The sequence below is a fragment of the Globicephala melas genome, chromosome 3 (genome assembly GCF_963455315.2).
Source record: "Globicephala melas chromosome 3, mGloMel1.2, whole genome shotgun sequence".
Lineage (NCBI taxonomy): Eukaryota > Metazoa > Chordata > Mammalia > Artiodactyla > Delphinidae > Globicephala > Globicephala melas.
In genome coordinates, this window is record NC_083316.1 from 50,453,548 (window position 1) to 50,469,712 (window position 16,165).

The window sequence follows — 16,165 nt, forward strand, 5'->3', positions numbered from 1 at the left end:
TTTCGAGTGCTTTTTCTTCATCTATTGAGATGATCCTGTAGTTTTTGTCCTTTATTTTATTAAGAGTGTATTACATTGATAGTTCTTTTTATTGAACCAACCTTGCATTCCTTAGACAAATCCCTCTTGGTCATGTTGTAAAATGCTTTTTCTACATTGCTGGATTTGGTTTGCTAGTTTTTTGTTGTGGATTTTTGTATCAATATTAATAAAGTCTGTAGTTTTCTTTTCCTGTGATGTTTTTGTTTGGTATTGTTTCTGTTGTTGATTTCATCGGATTTTCAGGTGGGAAATCATTGCATATCACCTTAGTCTTGGAACAAGGCTCTAAATAAGCCAGTCAGGTAAATGGAAATGTCTATATCTAGCAGAGAAAGCTGTACAGTCCTTTGAGGTCCCCCCACCCAGCTTCGTTCCCCTTCCTCAAGCCAACTAATAAAACTTGCTTTTTTATATTCCAAACCTTATTTATACTCTTTTGATCATCTATTTTCATTGCTCTGAATCCAAAGTTCACGACGTGCTGACAAGTCCACATTTACTCAAAGCAGCCCCCTGACTAAGCGCTTTTGATTTACCGCGGGTCATGAACTCACCTACCAACTGTAATTTGTCAAGAGTGGAAACAAAAACACTTTAGTAGTTAATCCCAGTTGCACTTGGATGGAACTTTAGGCATAAGAAGGTAAGCAACTAGGACAGTGACATCAGAAGGGAAAAGTAAACTCAGATAGTGGCGCTGCCTTAGGAAAAGTCTAGGCGTGGAGATGGGTCGGGGGATGCCAGCCATCTGAGCAGGTAATGGGCTCAGCAGGCGGGCTCGGAGCTCTGAACTACAGGAGGGGCTGGGTGAGGCCACGGGAGAAGCAGGCACTCGCAACTTCTTTTGCTCTGGTAAAAGGTTGACCAGAGAGCACAACTTTCCCTCGGTGCCGCCCGGCCCGGCGCAGCTGGCGCTGCTGGCAGGGCTGCTAAGGGTCGGGGCGGGGCGCCGCCCACGCGCGGCTCGGGCCGGAACCTGCTGAGGTGGGTGCGCAGAGCTGGAGGCGGCGGGGAGCGTCCGTGAGGCGAGACCGAGGCCGAGGGCTCCGGGCCGCCGGCGCAGCTCGAGCGCTTTCCGCGGGGTTTGGCTCCTGTCGCTTCCCGTCTCGCTGAACCTGCATCGCCGCCAACAGAGCCGCCGCCGCCGCCGGAGCTGCCGCCGCGAGTCCTCAGAGCCGGGCTGCGGGCGGCCGGGCGCTCCGGGACGACGCGCGGAGCGGACGGCTCCGGGACGCGGTCGCAGGTGAGGGCCGACGGCTTGGAGCTCGGCGGGGTGCGGCCGCCCGAGGGTCTGGTCTCGGCCCGGCCCTGCCTGGCCGCGGCGGCTCGGGCCCCACGCTCGCGCAGGGAGGACGCGCGGAAGGCTGGGCTGGGTTGGCCCGGCTGCTTCCCGGCACGGCCTCAGGTGATGCGGAGGCGGTTTAACTTTCGCACCTGAGGCTTGCGGGGCGGCGGCGGCGGCGGCGGCCTCGGGGCGCGATCCGGAGGGAGGGTGGAATTACACGGGGTCTGGAAACGTGAGCCGGGCGGCGCCTGGGGCGTGCGGGGGCGTGCGGGGCGGCGGTGGGGCGCCGCGGGGCCGGTGTGGGCCGCCCTCCAGGTGGGAGTTGAGGCGCTGTGTCCGGTTTCATCTCAGAGCTTGTGGGGAGAGTCGGCACACACCCCCTCCCACGGCCCGTTCCCTTCGCACAGACCCACTTTCTTTTGTCTGGTCCATTTCGGTATCGGCGTTTCAGCTGCTTTTGTTGCAGCCTCGGGTCCGGAGTGTACAGACGTTGTCAGGCAGAGGTCATGGGTAAGCTCTGAAATGCAGCGGGGCGGAGGTGGGGAGAGGGTCCATAGGGTGGTAGGGATTTATTATTAGTGCCCTCATTAGCTCTAATGTGTATATCACCGAGTTCTTTTCGGAACAGTACTCAGTATTTTTGTAGCATCTAATAGTTTTAACACCTGGGAGAGCATTCATTAGTCAATTTCAAAGGAGCACTGTGTGGACAGGTTACTATTAAGTTACCCATTTTATAGACCAGACAGCTAAGGCACCCATGAGGAAAAGTGATTATTTCAAAAATAAGCAGGCAGCCCTTGTGGGAGCTGTGATTAGAGCTTATCTGACTGAGAGTTGTCCTCAGTCCGGTCAGTCACTCAACCTCAAACAAAACGTAGCGCTGAGTGCCTCTCTAATAGGCGTATTTTTATTTACTCATTAATTACTAAAACCTTTCTTTAAAAAAATAGAGTTGAGCCCTTTCATATTCCTGGACTAGTACCCCTAAAAGTGATACTTAAAAGACCAGAATCATTCCATTTGTTGAATAGGATCACTGGAATCGTAGTAAGGACTAAATTTGTTTGTCTTTTCATCTGTCAAACCATTAATCTCCCATATAAAAATGGGGCCACTGGGAGCCCCAGTATACCTAGTGATTATCATAGCAGAGACCCTAAATTTTTATTTAATGAATAAGTGGAATCGTGGTATGCCTGAGCAGCAAGTTTTCTTTTCTCATACAAAAGAATTAAACATTTAGAAGAATAATCATTTAAATAATTTCAATGAAAATTAACTTGTAATCATGTGCATATTATGTTGGGCTCTCTCTCCAGAGCCATCGACAATTTACCCATTTCCCTAGGGTTTGCTCTTAAATGATTTTGCCAATAGATCTTTTATTGCCCCATTTTTCTTCGTTCGTTTCATTTATATATTTGGTCTTTCAAAGTGAAGATATTTTTTCTTCTAAAATTCAAGGAAAAGAGTCTTTAAAAAAACAAGCTTTTTTCCCTGGATAAAATAGACTTAATTAGGCTTTTATTAGTGTATCTGAGGATAGACACTAGCTTCTTTAATAAGTAACTCCTGTACATCAAGCAAGAATTCTTCCAGTCAAGTATGAATTAATAATCATTTTAATCCCTGTAATATTTTATGACACATCTACCTCATATAATGCCTTTTTATCAAACAGAATAAAGCTAAAACAAGTTCAGTTAAATTTTGCTAACTATATAGCACACATTTTAGGGCACAGTATGACTAGACTTAATCACTGACTCATGGAATAAACACAGTTCTCTTTCCCTTACACCATCTTCACTCAGCACTCTGGAAGAAAAAGAATGGTAATCTGTCCTATCTCTCATAAAGGGATATTTGGAGAATTAATGAAGTAGTGTCTGGAAAATATTTTAAACCCCTTGGAAGAAAGCTGCTTTGTGACTTCGAAGTGTGAATGTAGGGTCATGAAACACTACCCCTTCCCCCAAACATGCTGTCAGTTATGTTTTTTTTAGAGTGGTCATTTCAGGTAGTTATTTTTGGAGGCTAAATACTTGTTCCAAAAGTGCTGCTGCTATTCACAATTACTTTGAATATTTGAAAAATTTAGTTGACTTACAAGCAACATAAAAACATGATTTTAGAATCTCTTTTATAAGTACTTGTCTTTGGTTTATATTTTGTAATCAAAAACTATGTAACTCAGTTTGAACATCTCTTTTATTTGCTAAACTTGGCAGAATGATTTCTGCATGGTTGCAAAACTCAGCTCTACCTTCAAGATTTTACTGCTATTAAGGATATTTAAACAGTTACCACGAAGGCTATGAAGACAATTTTGAAAGGGTGTTTTAAAAATAGTTTTGGGACTTCCCTGGCAGTCCAGTGGTTAAGACTTCGCCTTCCAATGCAGGGGGTGCAGGTTCAATCCGTGGTCAGGGAGCTAAGATCCCACATGCCTTGGGGCCAAAAAACCAAAAAACATAAAACAGAAGCAATATTGTAACAAATTAAGTCTTTAAAAATGGTCCACATCAAAAAATCTTTTTAAAAATAGTTTTAATTAATGGCAAGATTATTAGAAGTAACCTTCCCAGAGTGACTACTCTGAAATGGGCACTGTTTACTTGTAGGTTTGTATACATTTGTAATACATATATGTATATCTGTGTGTACATTTGCATATTGTTAAACATTTTGAAAGTAATAATTTGGATTGCAACCTATCAATTATTTATTCAAGTAGAATACATTAAGTAAAGCACATATAATACTGGAACTGTATTAAGTTGTGACTGTATTTCATATGAAAAATAGAACTTCACATACATGCAAGTGTAAATCTTTATAATAATTTAGAATCAAAATTTAGCTGCACATTATATGTTTTGAGTGTAATATAGCTAAGTCAAAATGGCCTTATCAAAATGCGAAATTGCTATTTTCAAAAAAATCATTAGCAAGTTGTGTGTGGGAGAGATTTTCTTGATCACACCAATTACTGATGTTCATTTTCTTCATTTCTGGATTGTTTGAAAATTTTGTATCTGTATTATACATATTATATATCATATAAGTGTCAGAAGTCTGTTATAACTATATTAGCAGTTAAGGAGATATTGGCCTAGTCCTCTAAATTCATCAAGCAGGAGTTTTATGATAAACATATGAAATCATTTCTGAGGGATCAGAAGTAGGGAATTTTCCATGCAGTCAATAGCTTGAGAACAGGGATAGTATTGTGGCTGCAAATATACCCCATTCCATTCCATTGAATAATAAATACATAATAAGGAGCATATGAAAAGAAGGGGTATTATCCTTTTGATATTCAAATGGAAAAAAGTTCCATTACTTAGCAGCCAAGTCTCTCTTTTTAAATGAGAGTAAATGGTAACTTTGAAAGAAATCACCTATTTTGATATGCAGATTACTGAAGTGACAAATAAATTACCAGCTGGCAAGCAGAAATTTTCCCCTAGCATAGCCCTTTCTAAGATGAGCAACTGTGATGGTAAACATTACCTTCTGGTTATATACAGGGGTTTGTCTCCCACGTATTGGTCCTTGCCCCTCTCATTCCATTGATGAATTGTACCTTGCCTCTGACCCTCACTCTAATCTCTGAGCTTACTTCATCTTTAATTGCCACCTTTGGGTGGAAAGTAGTTGGTTCAGAAAGGAAGACAGCAGAGGGAAGGGATGAGAATATCTGTTTCATGTATAACATGAATTTTTTTCTCGTTTTGGAAGGTTAATACTTCATTTTTGAGGTCTCATCAGAATTCCCTGCATCAGAACAGCCCCAATAAGTAGGCAGTCCCCAATAAAATGGTGACATAAAGATGCCCACATTAAAATATCTTCTTTTGGCCCTAGTATAAAATAATATGTACAAAAATAATATTATATTAACCAAAGCTAAGTATCTTTGGTACAGTAAACATTAACCACATAATTAACAAGATGTTTTATTGCTTTTCTTGATTTTAGAAAATATTTGAGGAAATGACTTGAATGGTGAGCCTTTTACAAAATGTAGCTGAGGAAACTGGAGCTGTTGCATTTTTTTTTTTTGTCTTGATAAATTTCTCTGTAGCAAGCAGAAATATTAGAGATTATTAATAATAGAACTGCCTTCAAGTTCTGTAATCTCTTTCCCTGATGTAACTGGTGGAAGAACCTTAGAAACAAGCAGTAGGTCATTAGCACAGATTTTAAAAGCAACTTCAAAACATCTTTCATAAAATTGCTGAGATAAGCATGAGGCATATTCTGATTGAGAATCTCCTGGCCTATTCATAAGCCTGGTGAAAAAAATTTTCCGACGAGCCAGAATTGAAATATGAACACCAATTTAGGCAGCATGGGATGAATAGTATAGATATGTGGGCCCATTGTATAATGAGTAAATTGGGGACTGTGTTAAAGTTTATTTAATAGAGTTAGAAATTAAAACTAAGGTATATTTTTCTAGCCATATTCTGCTTGAAATTTTGGTTTTATTTGTTCCCAGACCATTGGTCTCCTGGAAGATATATAAATTGTATAATTAATATTTGTATAGTTTCACCTGTCTGACTTAGAACTAGCTAAGGCTGTAGAGTCCTAAATAAAGCTTGCTCTACTCTAGTCTGACATTATACTTTTTGCTCACCCAACAACCATACCCTTTCCCAATTTAGTGTTTTGGCTTATATTATTTTCTTTGCTCAATATGCCCATTCCTCTCCATTCTACTTGCTAATGCTATCTAAATTCTTTCTTACCCTTTAAGACCCAGATGGAATACTACTTTTTTCCCAGAAATCCTTCCCTAACTCCCTATTTCTTGTTTTCAGTTTACCATATCTATTTGTTAATTACTCTCTGTTTTTGATAATTTCTTTTATTTTGGCCTTGAATTTGTTTGTTTTTTTTAACTTATTTTTATTGGAGTATAGTTGATTTACAACGTTGTGTTAGTTTCTGCTATACAGCAAAGTGAATCAGTTACACATACATGTATATGCACTCCTTTTTAGATTCTTTTCCCATATAGGTTATTGTAGAGTGTTGAGTAGAGTTCCCTGTGCTATACGGTAGGTTCTTATTATCTATTTTATGTATAGTAGTGTGTGTTTGTCAATCCCAATCTCTCAATTTATCCCTCCCCACCTCCCCGGTAATCATAAGTTTGTTTCCTACATCTGTGACTCTATTTCTGTTTTGTAAATAAGTTCATTTGTACCATTTCTTTTAGATTCCACATGTAAGCGATATCATGTGATATCCATCTGACTTCACTCAGTATGACAATCTCTAGGTCCATCCATGTCACTGCAAATGGCATGATTTCGTTCTTTTTTTATGGCTGATATTCTATTGTATATATGTACCACATCTTCTTTACCATTCTTCCTTTGATGGACATTTAGGTTGCTTCCATGTCCTGGCTATTGTAAATAGTGCTACAGTGAACATTGGGGTATATGTATCTTTTCGAATTATGGTTTTCTCTGGATATATGCCCAGGAGTAGGAATGAATTTGTTTTCCACCTAGTTTTTTTTCCCTCTAAGGCACAGGTCAAATATTCGATATATATTTTCTTGAATCATGTATAGCACCTATAACTCTGTATACTAGCTGGACATATTCAACTTGAAAGGTTAGATCTACAAAAGATGTATTACTTAAGAGAGTAGGGTAGAATATCTTCATGCTTCATAATTGTGTCAGTGTTCTGGTAGAAAATACATAGCAGGCTCAAAATGGAGTAGTTCAGAAGATTAATATTAAAAGTGTTCCTGGATTAAAATAAACCAACAGTGGATGGTGAAGCATCTCAGGACTAACAATAGTGGGAACCATTATCATCCCTAGACCTGAAGGAGTGAGAGAATTGGATCATGACTGAAACCCAGAGAGGGTAGCTATGTGGGGAATGCTGCCTGACTAGACCTCATCTGGCCTTTCTGTGATTGGGAAGAATGGGGAAATAAACACCCCAGCTTCACTCTCTTCCAGCCCTCTGATTTCCTGGTGGTGCTTCCCACTGGCAAATCCAACTGGAAGGCAGAAGATTAGGGGGCCCTATTTTTGCAGGTCAAAAGTCAGCCTCCTGGGAAATAGAGCAAGGTAGGGTGGAAAGCACCTCTGGAGTGGGGGGCGAGGGAGGCAAAGAATATCCAGTGCTATAATCATATCATCTAGAGAGTGTTTTGATTACAGTTACGTAAGCCTTTTTGTGCTGTCGTTATTTCATAAAAGGCATACCTGTTTCTTTCTAGTCTAATTCAGTTACTAACATCCAAGAACACTTTATTTTATGATTGATGCATTTCATAAGAACCACTGTCCCTCTTTTGTGGTGTTAGCTGGTGTGGTATCGTTACGCATGTCTTCTCAGTGATTTCATTTTTTCGTATTTTGTGTTTTGCTTGTACAGTGCCCAGGTGGGAGAGACAGAACTTCTGCATAGTCATTGGGAAAACTGCCCCATCACCATTCTAACCACATGATTTGTCTGAATTAGTCAGGATTGCTCATTTTTCTCTTTGTGACATTTTCATAGATCAGTGGTTTTCAGTCTTGTTGTATGTGGTTCTCATTGCAGATACTCTGTTTCAAGCAGGTTTAAGATAAATCTTGAACATCTGTTCTTTTAAAAAGCTTTCAGATATTTCAGATGCACAAATGTGAGAAGCACTAGCACAGGTAATCATTTTGGTCATAGTTTCCCCCTCCCCCTTTAATGTACATGTAGCACTCCTCAGTAATTAAGGCTCAAATGGAAAGCTAATGCTGCTTTATGGACTCTTCAAAGCAAAAAAGATGTTTTAGATTTTTCACATTGAGAGGTGCTCATGATATAGGATGCAAAATATGTGGTTTCCATATTATTAAGGCAAATGAATTTAAATTTTTAAATATAGATATAAAACCTTTTAAATATACAGTATAGAGAATAATGTAATGAACACTCATGTTTCCACCATGTAACCTTATATTAACATTTTATTTTTTTCTGATTTTTTTAAGAAAAAATACATTACACATAAAATTTAAGCCCCCCTTAGATCCCTTTGAAGAGGTTACCATTATCCAAACTTGGTATTTATCATTTCCATTCATGTTTTTATACTTTTGCTATATATACATGTATCAGTAAACAAACTAAAACATTGTTGCGCATGCTTTAATTTTTTGTAGCTATTACTATGCTGTGTGTTTTATTCTTTACCATGTATATTTCTGCAGCCTTTTTTTCCCTTGTTTAACATACTTTGGAATTTTTTTCTACATACATGTAGCTTTAGTTTATCAACTTTCATTGCTATATAATATTCCATTGTATCAATGAGCACAAATTAATTTGTCAAATCTCCTATTGATGAAACGTTGGTTGTTTCTAATTTTTTGCTACTACAAAATGTTGCGAAAGTGAACATTCTTTTATGATATAATATTTCCTTAAGTACATAAAAACCTAGAAGTAGAACTGCAGACCCACATATACACGTTCTGTCTTAGCAGATCTTGCCAAAATGCTTTCTGAAATGCTTGTGTCTAGTTATACTTCCCCATAGTGGTTTATGAGATTTTTGTTGTTGCTTTGTATTATGTTTACACTTGGTCTTGTCAGACATGTGATGGGCATGAAATGGTATCTTGTTTTAATTTTAATTTTCCTAATTTCTTGTGAAGTTGAGCACTTTTCATATGATTGTTGGCCATTTGGGTTTCCTCTTCTGGCAATAGTGACTTTATATTCTGTGTTAATTTTTCTGTTGGAGATTTATCTTTTTAAAAATTTGTATTGTAGAATCCATTGTAGATATTAATCATTTGCTTATATTTATAAGTTTCTTCTTCCTATCTGTGGGTTGTCTCTTAATTTTGTTTGTATTTTCTTATACTGAAGTTTTAAAAGGTATCAGTATTTAAAAATTTTCAATATTTTGCTCTGTGTTTTGAAACAGTTTTATGACTCAACATGTCATAACCTTGGTCTTTCTAAGGTTTGCAGCTCTCTTCCTTACGTTCATAAATTCCTTCTAGATAGAGTATAAATAAATAAATGAAGAAATAAACATGCCACACAGTTTATCACTGGAATATACATAAAATTATTAATCCTTAACAATTTGTGTAAAAAAGTTTCCCAGTTCAAAAACAGCATCTAAATAGCAGCTTCCAATGTAGCTTTTTCTCATTTTTCTTAAAGCTCCTATGAAAATGTAGAATAAAATGGAAACTCACCGCAAAACTAAAAAGCAAAAAACTCCTAAAACACTAAAGCTGGGGGGAAGTAACCTTAATTAAGAAGCAGATTGTCCTCGATTGAAGGGAATTTCTCTACATCAGCACCTGCAAATCCCTATCCCACCCTCACCTCTTGATACAGACTGCCTGATAAATTCAGGCAATTCACTTTCTGGGTTCCCAGCAAATTCCAAGAAGCCACTAGGCAGAATGTAAGACGTTTGTGGTGGGTGCTGCAGAGCATCTGGAGACCTGAGACACACGGAACCCTGGTAATAATACATAGCAGCATCACGGGTCACGCCGGTTCCTCTCCCAGAGAAACAGGCAATAAAAGATAGTGCAAGATGCCCCTTGTGAAGAACAGAGTAGAGAACAGAGGACCAGGTGGTGAAGCCCTGTTAGGGAAACTGGACTGAGTGCTTTGTGTATCAGCAAGCTCTGCCACCGTGGATCTGAGCAGGTGGGCAGAAAAGTGACCATGGGTAATTTCCTCACCTTGTCTGTTTAACACTAAGTCTCAGTAGATCCCCCCCATGATTGAAATGTATAGAAAGAAAAAGTAATAAAGCAATCTAAAATGAAACCTCTGAAATACTGTGGGACAAAGGAAGATTTATTATTGAAAGGAATTAGAATGTGACATAAATTTCAGACTTGATATATATTAGTCACATGAATATGGTATTTTATATCCCTAGTGCTCAATTTGTGTTCAGGGGTTCTGCAAACAGTGAAATATTTAACCCCCTCATTGTTTTTATCACGTTGATATTTTGAGGTTCCTTATAAGATTTTGTATGAAGGGTAAGTGCAATGGCTACTTTCTTAAATAATGTTATTCTCAAAAAATTGAACTTTAAAGAAAGAAATTTCACTAATTAAATCAATTTTGTTAGGGGATCTTACTAATCACCATTAAAAGTTTTGTTGTGAAACTGAGGATATTGGATTTACTGAGAGTCAGAATAGCTGTTCAGAATGTAGGATAGGTTAAGTGCCTTAGATGTCTGGAAACATTTAAAGAAGGCAGGCTAAACCCTGCCTATTTCAGGAGCCTCTAAGGACCTCACTGAATGGGAAGACAGAAGAAACAACTGGTGCAGCATGGCTGTTTCAGGATTATAAACCAAATCTTCGTCTTAGCACACCATCTAAGTATCACTGAATTCCATGGAGATCCATGCTGAAGGACTATTTAGAATAGCTGTCTGCAGAAACTTTTGCTGCCAGACAGTGGTAAACTTATAAGAACAGGAGAATAAATGATAGCAAATTGGGTATATCATGATGTAGATTCTGTAATTCCAAAAAAGCGGGGAGTAAGCAAAGGCAAAGCAAATGTTAAAAGTAAAATGCACTAAAATTCATATGGTTAGATAGGAGTGTGTGCATTTTTTGTGGACTCTTGTTAACTTATTGAGCCCTGATTTATTTTTAGAATGGCTAAAGAAGTGTATTTCTGATGTCACCCAAAAGCTGATCACGACAATATAGATCTTGAAGCTTAGAGCTAGTTACTGCTTCTATGCCTTACCTTCTGCTTTTCTTAGTGTAGTCACCTAAAATGCCAGCAGATAGAGGAAGGGCAGCCAATGATGTTTGTTGCCTTCTCTGTTCCAGTAAATGACTTAATAGAGAGCACTTTCCCCCTTCCCAACTTTGAACTCTCTGTAAGGACTTCAGTCAACCTCACTGCTCTTGTCCTTAGAAATCTCAAGATTCTAGAAATAGGAACTTCCTCCTTATAAAATGATGGAGATAGTTTGGGAAGTTACTTTACTTCTCTAGGCCTCAGTTTCCTCATTTATAAAACGGAGTTAACAATCCCTACTTCACAGGAATGTCCTGATGATTAAAGGAGCTAATGCCATTTAGTAATCACTGTCTTCAAAAATAGTAGTAGTATGTAAAATAATTCCAACCCCTTGAATTCATGTTTTATATGTAGAGATTTTAGTTTAAAAAATATGGAGAGTATACTACTTTCTGTCCCATTGCTAATTAAAAAGAGAAAAGTACTATTTTCTGATGGATAGCTTCATAAAGAGGATTATAAATAATTTGAACACATCCAGTGACATATAGTCATCAAACCACATAAGATGTCATGAAGCTCAGATCATATTCTAAAATGGAGCTTCTAAAATTCAGTCTCTATAACATCATTAAAAGGCTGAGACCAGCTTCCTTTGGTGGTGTTTGCTAAATTTACCCTGGTGATGCCAATAAGTTGTATCCTGACTTTAAGCAGAGTAAGGAAAGAATGCCTTTTTTTGAATGCATAAGAATGTCTTGCTTATGCTTGCTTACTTATTCACTCATTCATTCAACTGATTAATGCCCAGCACTGTGCTAGCACTGTTATAAACTGTTAAGGAGTTTGCAACTCAGCAAGGAAGACAGACATGGAACAAGTAATTAAAAGCATGATGAATGTTCTGAAGGAGAATTGGAAAGGTCATTGGGGGAAAAAATAGGTCAAGGAAGACCCACTCCCCTTTCTTCTCCAGGGAGAGGCATTTAAGCTGAGACTTGAAGGATATGGCTCTATTCCCTGGAGGCCAGGGGCAAGCTTTGCAGGGATCCAGGGGTAGGAGCAGGGGGAGTGAGCCAGTGGAGTGGAGGAGTGGAAAGAAGTCTCGACTGCGGGCCTGTAGAGCAGACTGGGACTGAGGACAGACAGCAGCCTGGTCAGCAGAGCACTGGGAAGCCCCTGAAGGGTGCAGGAAAGTAATGATCTGTTATGTGTTTTCAACAAGGGCTCTGCCTTCAGTGTGGAAGATAAAATGCTTCAGATTTTCAAAAAGTAAAGCCTTGGTGATTAGAACCATAATTTTTGGCCTAGAATTTTTATTTATTTATTTATTTTTTTGCGGTACACGGGCCTCTCACTGTTGTGGCCTCTCCCGTTGCGGAGCACAGGCTCAGCGGCCATGGCTCACGGGCCCAGCCTATCCGCGGCATGTGGGATCTTGCCGGTCCGGGGCACAAACCCACGTACCCCTGCATTGGCAGGCGGACTCTCAACCACTGCGCCACCAGGGAAGCCCTTGGCCTAGAATTTTTGAGGTCACACATTTGCTTATTGTTTATAGAGCATATGGGGTGAAATATTTTCCTCTTCACACATTTCTTCCTTGGCCTGTTAGAGATTCTGTCCCATTCTACCTTTTTGAAAAAGCTGGCAGGGTATCTTTTGTCCTCAGTCCACTTTAATCCCCTTCTCTCCCTTTGCCCCTTCCCTTCAGAATTCTGATGTTTTCAGAACAAATCCTAAGGAACATGACCATAACTCTGAGTGACATTGCCAAATAACTGGAATTAGAAGTTTTTCTTGCAGTGGTTAACAGAGGGGAGTCTTCTGGTTATGATAACCTGAAAACCTATGCTACAAATACTAGAACTTCTCTACAGATATTTGATATATACTACATAAATGCATAGATGAGCTTGTAACAAAGTAAAAGAAAGCCCAGGAGCTAAAAAGAAGAAGAAAGGTGGAGAGAGCTTGGCAACAGACACATGACATAAAAACTACCCTTAGTGTTAGAGTGAGGTTGCTAGGCTCACTAATATACTCATAGTTATACAGGAGGCCAAGGCCTTGGGTACACATAAGGCAGGCAGCTGGGAACTGAGACCCCTGAGTAAAGCCAGGACTTGAGAAGGGTAACATTTTCAGTAAAACAGTAGATTAAAAAAAAACGGCATCCACGGACACAGAGATTACGAGGAAGTCTGTATTGGCTTAGTCTCTGAGTAGATGGTAGAGAAAAGTCTCATCTGAAAATTCTGTTTGTTCAGTTTTTATAAAAAGAAACTTTTTATGAAAAATTTCAGACATACACAAAAATAGAGGAATGGCATAATGAATCATCATGTATCCATCAACCAGCTTTAATAGTTATTATTATTCTTCCATTCTTGTTTCTTTTTTCTGCATTATATATAATTTGTTTCTACATTATACAATTTTGCCTGTAAATACTCAGAATTAGAATATTTATCTCTAGCCTAAGGACCTTTAAAAAACAGCAACAGTTTTATATATTATGTCCAACAAAATGAACAGTTCTTTAATATCATCTAATACCTAGTTCATGTATAATTTTCTCTGGTTGTCTCAAAAATATTTTTTTACAGTTGATTTGTTTGAATCAAGATTCAAACAAGGTCTACACATTGCATTTGTTAGACATCTTAAATCTCTTAAGTTTCTCCTCCCTCTTTTAAAATTAATTTATTTTTTGAAAAAACCAAGTTGTATTTGGCTAGTTGTAGCCTCACGGTGTCATTTCAACATTCCTCTATTCATGTAGTAAATAAAGTGGTTCTTAGATTTAGAGGTTTGATTCAGTTCAGGTTATTATTATTATTTTAAGAATACTTTAGAGATGGTGCTCAGTATTTTCAGCTGCATTACATCAGGAGGCACAAGATGTTTGGTTGTTGTTATAACGTGAATTGTATCCCCCCAAATTCATATACTGAAGAGCTAATTCCCAGTAGGTACCTCAGGCTGTGACTGTATTTGGAGATAAGGCCTTTAAAGGGTGATTATGTTGGAATGAGGCTGTTTGGGTGGACTCAATCCAATCTGACTAGTGTCTTTATAAGTAGGGGAAATTTGGACTTGCAAAGAGACACCAGGGTATGTGCCTACAGAAGAAAGATCATGTGAGGACACATGAGAAGGCAGCCATCTAACATCCAAGGAGAGAGGCTCAGAAGAAACCAACCCTGATGGCCCCTTGATCTTAGACTTCTAGTCTCCAGACTGTGGAAAAAAAAAAAGTCTGTTGTTAAAGCCATCCAGTCGGTTGTATTTTGTTATGGTAACCCTAGCAAACCAGTATAGTTGTCCTGTTTTCGAGTGATGTTAAGATTGATCTTTGAGTTCAGGTGGTAACAGCCTTACACATACATTATAAAATGCTCCATCATCCTTTTTTCCAAATGTTTTTAGTATCCATTGATTTCTTTCCCTTAAATCCATCATTTCATTAGGGGTTGTAAATGGTGATTATATTAATCATCCTACATTTATTAGCATGATACCTTTAAACTGAAGAATTTTTCCTCACCAACTACTTGTTCATCCCGAAATAGTCTGTAGATTCTTTTCCTATACTTATTCATTTTTAATTCTGCCATCCTCCAAATCACCTGAGAATCCTTAACTTCAGATTTTAGTACTTGGATTTATATTGAATACTAACAGGGTGAGCCAAGGAGCCCCAAACTGAGAAACTTACCTAAAAGCTATTCCTCTGCTGGTGATATTCCTCAAGCATCTGGCAGATACAGTGTGAAACTCTTCTTCCTGGAGGGGCAGGTCCTCAAACAAGGTCCCATAGTTGTCTCATGGTAAAGATGAATTCATACTCCAAAATTACAAAACTCAGGGGGAAATGAGTGAAAGTTAATAGACATAACTGAGAGGAAGTTTAGATCCCCAGAAAATTTATGTGAGCCTGGGGGCTCAGGATTTTGTTCTCTTCTCTATCCATACTTACAACCTTATAGATCTTATCCATTTTCATGGCTTTAGAGAACCTGCCCACATTTAAAGCTCCTGCTCAGACACCCTTCAGAACTCCAGATTCTTGAATCCAGCCTACACTTAACAGTTCTTTGTGAAAGTTAAATAAACATCTCAAACTTAATACATCCAAAACTGAACTCCTGATCTGCCCTTTCTGTTCCACCTGCATCTGTCCCCATATCAGTCGATGGCAGTTCCATCCTTACAGTTGCTCATGCCCAAAGATTTGGAGCCATCCTTGATTCCTCTTTCTCTTAGACCCCATATTCAGTCTGTCTGGAAATCCTGTTTGTTCTACCTTCAGTGTATATCCAGAATTTGACCATTATTTACCACTACCACTGCTATCACCCCAATCTGGGCCTTATCTTTTGGCTGGATTACTGTAGCAACATTTTTCCATTATAATGGAGTTTATCTAGTAGGAGAGTTAAATTGATAGTTTCATAACCACATTTCCGCTTTATACTCAGAATCTTATTTAAAACTAAATCTAGTAAGCCATTTAAAAAGTGCTACTTTAAACTACTATACATAAAATAGATAAACAACAAGGTCCTACTGTATCCCACAGGGAACTATATTCACTATCCTGTAATAAACCATCATGTAAATGAAAAAAATACCAGAAACTAAGTGGCTTAAAAAAAAGTGCTACTTTATCCAATTTTTCTTTTCTAACCTTAAGTAATTATGAGTAAGTAAGAGTTTAGTAGTGCAGGGGCATAATCTTTTGGAAGCACCTTGTATATTAGGACAAGCTATTGATTCATCTAGAATCATATGAAAATGTTAATTATATTTTAGTCTCTAAATTGGACTTTTTCCCCATGTAATGCAGTATAATGAAATTAGTCATAGAATTGGCTCATAGGTGAATTTATGTGAAATGAAGAATGTGGGTTATATGTGATCTGTTAGAATTTCCTTTCAGTGCCCAGAGTGAGAAAATTAGTTGCCTCCAATTCATATCAACAACATATCAACAACATATATAGGCATGTAAAAAGCATCATGTGGTATTATAAAGGACTATGAAGATTTGAGATA

At 38.5% G+C, this 16,165-nt stretch overlaps 1 protein-coding gene across 4 annotated transcripts in view; it reads left to right on the plus strand.

The window, feature by feature from the left end:
* Nucleotides 1–780: 780 nt before the first annotated feature.
* The window catches only part of RNF180 (ring finger protein 180), a 280,386-nt gene continuing 265,001 nt past the window's right edge, over nt 781–16,165 (plus strand). For 2 of the 4 annotated variants that reach the window (XM_030844068.2, XM_060295818.1), the window contains exon 1: nt 992–1,285. The gene's annotated coding sequence lies outside the window, so the exon portion shown is untranslated. Of the gene's footprint in view, nt 799–991; nt 1,286–1,682; nt 1,838–16,165 lie in introns of those variants that run through there. The other 2 variants (XM_060295817.1, XM_060295816.2) reach the window with 2 other exon arrangements.